The sequence below is a fragment of the Triticum aestivum genome, chromosome 6B, assembly GCF_018294505.1.
Source record: "Triticum aestivum cultivar Chinese Spring chromosome 6B, IWGSC CS RefSeq v2.1, whole genome shotgun sequence".
Taxonomy (NCBI): Eukaryota; Viridiplantae; Streptophyta; class Magnoliopsida; order Poales; family Poaceae; genus Triticum; species Triticum aestivum.
This window is the reverse complement of record NC_057810.1, coordinates 563,574,384-563,581,638: the sequence shown is the minus strand read 5'-3', so window position 1 is coordinate 563,581,638 and position 7,255 is coordinate 563,574,384.

Sequence of the window (7,255 nt, the reverse complement as noted above, 5' to 3'; positions counted from 1 at the left end):
AGGCCGAAGGGTCCAAGAAGGGAAAAACTCTTCCCCCGGACTGCTCTGCCAACGCCAGTGACGACGACGAGGACCGGCCTCCAAGGGCCAAGCCCCTGGCAAGATCGTAAGTATCCGGACTCCCGAATAACTTCAAGGTTTTTCCTTTTCGCCACACAGTGTCTTTCTAATGCCGCATACAACCCTGCAGTCCGCCCAAGGATGATCTTCCCACTTCGTCGAGCGGATCCTTATGTGCGTCGGATATGGATTCCCTTTTGACTACCTCCACCCCCCGTGACGTGGACGATGCCGAGGTGGGATCCTAGGAAGGGACCCACCAGGAGGAGGAGGCCCCAGAGGTGTCGCAGGACAACCTCCTGGACTTTGCACCGGACTCAACCCTGGAGCCCACAGCGGCTCCGGAGTCCGGCGGGCGACCCCTTCGTAAGAAGGGCAAGACCATGACGCCGGCTGCCTCCGTCCAACCGGAGGCGCCGGATAATTTGCTGGAGGTGCTCAATGGCACCTCCATTGAAGAGGAACACCGCACTGTTATGAGTGCGGTGATTCAGAAGGTTCAGCTTGCCAAGAGCGGGCTGACCGAAGCCTGCAGCAGCCTTCTAACAGGCTTTGAGGTAAGAATTTCAATATATATAAAATGGTACCGCATAGACAGTAGCCCCTGATGCTCAGTCCGGTGTTCGGAAAGAAAAGCCGGACTGAGGATCTTAAGAAGATATACGCAGGAGTCATAAAAAATATGTCAATATGGGATTGCAGGCTGTGCTGCTGACCTCCGCCGCACTGACTGCGGAGGTCAATACTTTGAAGGAAAGCCTCGAGCGGTCCGAGAACGAGCTCGGCCGTGCCAAGAAGCAGCTCGAGGAAAAAGAAAGTGAGTAATACCTTATTAAAATTGTACCTTACAGAAAAGGATTTGGTTGCAAGAAAAATGACAAGGATAACGTGGATATTGCAGGGGCCACTAACGAGGTGGCGACCCTAAAAGAGGCGGTGGCCGCGGCCGAACGCAATGCGGCCGTGGAGCGCACTGAGCGAGAGAAGCAGGAGGCGCGGGTGGCGGAGGTACAGCAAGAGCTCCAGGATCTCGTGAGAAAACATGAGAGCCTGGAGCGTGACTCGAAGACTCGAGAGTCTGAGCTTGCAACGGCACTTGAGAGTGCCAAAGCCGCTAAGGCCAAAGCCTACAAGGCCCTCCAGGAGATCGAGGCGGTGAAGAAAATAGCAGCGGGTAAGGCATTTTTCATGCAAAGTAAGCATGTGAGTGTTAATTACCTGTTGCTTACCCGAACTCGGAGCTCTCCAGGAGCGTTCGCAGATATTCCTCACAGCGTGTCCGATGCTACCGCGTTCTACTAGGCCGAGGAGGGGGCTCGATGGAGAAGGTCTTTTGGTCTCAGTATGCTGAGGTCGGACATCCGGTGCCCCTTAGCGACTAGCTGAAGCAGCTGGTCGAGCTCCACAAGGCGGCCGAACAGGCCATGAAGGGCCTCATAGTTCGGCTGTGGCCTAAGGAGGCCATGCCCGGGAGCTACTTCGGCCTGGTGCGGCGGCTGGTGGATGTGTGCTCGTGGGTTGAAGTCATCAAGCACTCCGCCTGTATTGAAGGTGCCCGTCGGGCCCTTGCCCGCGCAAAGGTGCACTGGGGCAAGATGGATGCCCAGAAGCTCGTGACAGACCCGCCACCAGAGGGCAAGGAGCATCGCACGCCCGAGATGTATTATAAGAGTGTGCTGAAGGGCCCCCGCACTATTGCGGGTGAGTGCTCCAAAGATGTAATTTTTGAGTAGACTCGCATTTTGTTATCCTGTGCGCTGAAAACTTAGTTCATATGCGCTAAGCGACGCTTGTTAATTTAAAATATTACCTTCTCTGCGGCTGTTTAACAAATCTGAGAGATGGCAAGTCATAGGCTTCAGCCCCCATGCCACGAGTGCTGGGGTGTTCGGGATAAACTTGAGCACTCTTGTTCCCATTTTTGGGTCCATCTAGGGAGGCGCTCAACACAGCGAACAAGGCAACCGGACTTATAATGCTTGAACACTCTCACTTAGCCATAGAATTCTATAATTTTAAATTTCAGCGAAGCCCCTAGTCTTCGGAAGGCCGAATTTGGGGCGCTATCCATGCCTGGGCCAGACAAGATCCGGCTCCTCGCTCTAAGCGGCATAAGTCTTTAAGGACTCGCAAAAAACCTCTCGAACAGCGACCGGCTCTCACCTCATCATGACGGTCAGTTTTAGCTTTCTCCACTGAGGCGTTAACCCAGCTCAACTGGGGCGCAATTGCAGTGGTTCTCCCAGTGCTACCTTAGCCGATATAACGGAACATAAGGTACCAAAACATGGGAGCCGGGCAAACCCAACTATTGACCCAAGACATGATTCGGAGCCGATGCATATAATGCTATAAGTTCGGGGTGCCGCACTTGTGAAAGTGTTCGGACTTATCACACCATGATGCGGGAAACATAAGCCCCTGGTGTATTTTAACCGTACCAAAGTGTACGGATGCAACATGTCGTAAATGAACATATGTAAAAAAAAACAAATGCAATTATAAGCAAAAAGGTGTTGCATTGTTTTATTCAAGAAGTGCTGATATGAATGCAGAACGATACAAATGGTGCGATAAGCAAGGGACGGGACTGTTAAACATGTCCCCTTCCCAGGGTAGGCTGCGGAGTGGTGTATAAAACAGATATAATGCTCGTAATAGAGACCACCTGGATATTTGTTGTAGCCTTTATCCTTCCCTTGCTGTTGCATCGTGAGTTCGGCAGGTCTGCTGCCGGACAGGACCTCTGACGAACGGAGTCGTGTGGGTAAGAAATAAAAAAGAAAAAAAAGAACGACACACTTGAGAGCCCCTGGTGTGGTTGAGCCGCAGTCTGGGCTTATCGTGGTCGTGCCCCTCTCCCCATGCCCATGGTATCTTCAGAGCGTAATGGTGTACGCGAAGGACCTGTCTTGACGTTTTACAGGGGTTGGGGTTGGGGCCGCACTGCTACGCGTGCTCGAAACGTGCCAGGTGGTCTTGTTGTAGGTTACTCCGGGCGCGCTTAGCTGTGTCCGGCCGCTTAACGGTCGGACTCGAGAATTGCCGTAAGAGGCTGCATTGTGCTTTTGCCGCGAGAGCCGCTGTATGTTCCTCCGTTCGGAGAGAATGTTCAGTGTTTCCGTTGACCGTGATGACTCCTTGAGGGCCTGGCATCTTGATCTTGAGGTATGCGTAGTGCGGCACTGCGTTGAACTTTGCAAACGCGGTACGTTCAAGCAGGGCATGATAGCTGCTGCGGAACAGAACTATGTCGAAGATTAACTCCTCGCTTTGGAAGTTATCCGGGGATCCGAAGACCACTTCCAGTGATTGAGCCTGTACAATTGGCTTCTACACCTGGTATGACGCCTTTAAAGGTCGTCTTGGTAGGTTTAATCCTTGAGGGGTCTATGCCCATTTTGTGCACTGTATCCTAATAAAGCAGGTTCAGGCTGCTGCCGCCGTCCATCAGGACTCTGGTGAGGTGAAATCCATAGACGATTGGGTCTAGGACCAATGCGGCGAATCCGCCGTGGCGGATGCTGGTGGGGTGGTCTCTTCGGTCAAAAGCGATCGGGCAGGAGGACCATGGATTGAACTTCGGGGCGACTGGCTCCATCGCGTATACATCCCTGAGTGCACGCTTCCGCTCCCTTTTGGGTATGTGCGTTGCGTATATCATGTTCACCGTCCGCACCTGTGGGGGGAAGCCCTTCTGTCCTCTATTGTTCGGCGGTCGGGTCTCTTCCTCGTCATCGCTATGCAACCCCTTGTCATTGTTTTCGGTAATTAACTTGCCTGCCTGCTTGAATACCCAACAGTCCCCGTTGGTGTGGTTGGCTAGTTTTTCGGGGGTGCCATGTATCTGGCACGAGCGGTCGAGTATTCAGTCCAAATTGGACGGACCCGGAGTAGTTCTTTTGAATGGCTTTTTCCGCTGACCGGGTTTAGAGCCTCTGAATCCGGCATTGACTGCCGTATCCTCACTATTGTCGCTGTTAATGCGGCGTTTGTTTTTGTTACGACGCGACCTGCCACTACGGTCCTTGATGTCCGGACTGCCAGAATTTTTGCTGAGGTTGTTGCTGCGTGCTAGCCAGCTGTCCTCACTCGCGCAGAAGCGGGTCATGAGTGATGTGAGGGCTGCCATGGATTTCGGCTTTTCCTGTCCCAGGTGCCGGGCAAGCCATTCGTCGCGGATATTATGCTTGAAGGCCGCGAGGGCCTCCGCATCCGGACAGTCGATGATTTGGTTTTTCTTGGTTAAGAACCGTGTCCAGAATTGTCTGGCCGATTCGTTTGGCTGCTGAATTATGTGGCTTAGGTCATCAGCGTCTGGTGGTCGCACATACGTGCCTTGGAAGTTATCGAGGAATGCGGCTTCCAGGTCTTCCCAACTCCCAATTGACTCTGCTGGCAAGCTGTTAAGCCAATGTCGGGCTGGTCCTTTAAGCTTGAGGGGGAGATATTTGATGGCATGAAGATCGTCACCGCGGGCCATGTGGATGTGAAGGAGATAGTCTTCGATCCAAACCGCGGGGTCTGTTGTGCCATCGTAAGATTCAATATTCACGGGTTTAAACCCTTCGGTGATTTGATGATCCATTACTTCATCTGTGAAGCATAGTGGGTGTGCGGCGCCTCTGTACTGGGCGATATCACGACGGAGCTCAAAAGAGCTTTGTCTATTTTGTTCGGCCCGGCCGGACTTACTGTTTCCGGCGCGACGGTTGTCATCACGTATCATGGGGCGCCCACACGATCCATAGATCGATCTTGATTGTCTTGCCTTATCCTCCAATATATCTCGCAAGTCCGGAGCGTTCCCCTGTGGCCTTGTGCTTTTTGAGCGATGCCGGGGTACGGGTCTAGTGAAGGGCCTAGAGGCCTCTCTGTCACGACCACGGGGTGGTCGGTCAGCCGTATTGTCTCCTGGTGATGCGGGTTCATACGCTTCCTCCTCTAATCGGGGGAGCAGCTTGCGTTTAGGGTAGCTTTTGGAGGGGTGTTCGAGCTCATTCTCTTCGGCCGCGAGGACTTCAGTCCATCTGTCGGCTAGTAGATCTTGATCAGCTCTAAGATGTTGCTGCTTTTTCTTGAGGCTATTCGCCGTGGCCATAAGCCTGCGTTTAAAACGCTCTTGTTCGACGGGATCCTCAGGTACGACGAATTCATCGTCGTCGAGGCTTGCCTCGTCTCTGGAGGGAGGCATATAATCCTCTACCTCTTCTTCTGCCGCTCTCTTATGAGGGCTGGCGTCTCCGTCCTCCTGCGATGGATCTTGCTGGAGTGGGTTGTCTTCGGCACTGTCCGGTGTATTATTATCTCCGGTGCCGGAATCTTCATTCTTGCTGTGGCGGGATTTAGAGCGGCGCCGCTGACGCCGGCGCTTGGGCTGTTTCTTGGAGGGGTCATCCTCCGATGTTCCTTCGCCATTCCCATCCTTTGGGATATCCACCATGTATATGTCATATGATGAGGTGGCTTTCCAGTGCCCGGTGGGTGCTAGTTCTTGGTCGTCTCCGGCATCGTCGTCCATGCCGTCGATGTCTTAGGAGTCGTAGTCTAGCATGTCGGTTAGATCATCGACAGCGGCTACCAAGTGGGTGGTGGGCGGGCTTTGAATTTCTTTGTCGTATGCATCCCAACCGTCCTGACAGCAGTCCGGCCAGGGCTCTCCTGATAACGAGAGATACTTTAGCGAACTCAAGATGTCGCCGAAAGGTGAGTGTTGAAAGATGTCCGCTACGGTGAACTCCATGATCAGCGCCCAATCGGATTCGATCGGAGGGGGCACGGGAGGTTCGGAGTCCGGCACCTCGGAGTCACGAGCTTTATGAGGGTAAAGGTTATTGTTCGTCTCTATCGCCGTAGAGGTTGCAGCCCCCGAGGCGGTGTCTAGCCATCCATCCTCGATCTGTGCAGCCGGCTCCGAATTGAAGATCGGAGCGGGTTCGAGTGCGGCCTCCAGGGTACTGTCCGGCTGCAGAGCTAAATCATGCTCGCCGTGACAGTGCGGCACGCTCGGCTGGGGCTCGAATCCATCGAGGATCAAGTCCCCGCGGATGTTGGCCATGAAGTTCAAACTTCCAAATCTGACCTGATGGCCAGGGGCGTAGCTTTCGATCTGCTCCAGTTGGCCAAGCGAATTGGCCCGCAGTGCGAAGCCGCCGAATACGAAGATCTGTCCGGGGAGGAAGGTCTTACCCTAGACTGCGTTGTTGATGATGATCAAAGAAGCCATCGAGCCTATCGGTGACGACACAGAGGAACTCTCAATGAAAGCACCAATGTCGGTGTCAAAACCGGCGGATCTCGGGTAGGGGGTCCCGAACTGTGCGTCTAGGCAGATGGTAACAGGAGACAAGGGACACGATGTTTTACCCAGGTTCGGGCCCTCTTGATGGAGGTAAAACCCTACGTCCTGCTTGATTAATATTGATGATGTGTGTTACAAGAGTGGATCTACCACGAGATCAAGGAGGCTAAACCCTAGAAGCTAGCCAATGGTATGATTGTTGTTCGTCCTATGGACTAAAGCCATCCGGTTTATATAGACACCAGAGAGGGCTAGGGTTACACGGAGTCGGTTACAATGGTAGGAGATCTACATATACGTATCGCCAAGCTTGCCTTCCACGCCAAGGAAAGCCCCATCCGGACACGTGACGAAGTCTTCAATCTTGTATCTTCATAGTCTTGGAGTCTGGCCGATCATGATAGTTCGGCTATCCGGACACCCCCTAGTCTGGAACTCCCTCAGCCTCTGTTGTCTTGCAGCCCAACACCCCTTCAAAGTGGCCCAAAAACCCATCCTAACCCCCTCCATGCCCTCGATCGTTCGATCACGATCGTGTGGGCGAAAACCGTGCTCCATTTGGACTCTCCTAGCTCCCTCTACCTATAAATAGGTCCTCCCCCTTTATTTTTCGCGGATGAATCCCCCTAACCCTAGCCCCGCTCCCCTTGCGCGCCGAACATGTCCAACCCCGCGCCGGACGCGTCCGCCGCTGCCACCCCAGCCAATAGGAGCCCGCCACGTCGCCCCCGTGCCCTTTCTCTCTCCTCCTCCACTGCGCCAGCCGCCGCGGCCCGCCCGGGCCCGGGGCAAGCCCGCCCGAGCCCATCGGGGCCCGATCTCCGCCGCCGGTCGGCCCGAGCCGCCGCCCTCGCCGCCCCGCCTCGCCGTGCACCTCCGCGCCCTCGCACGCTC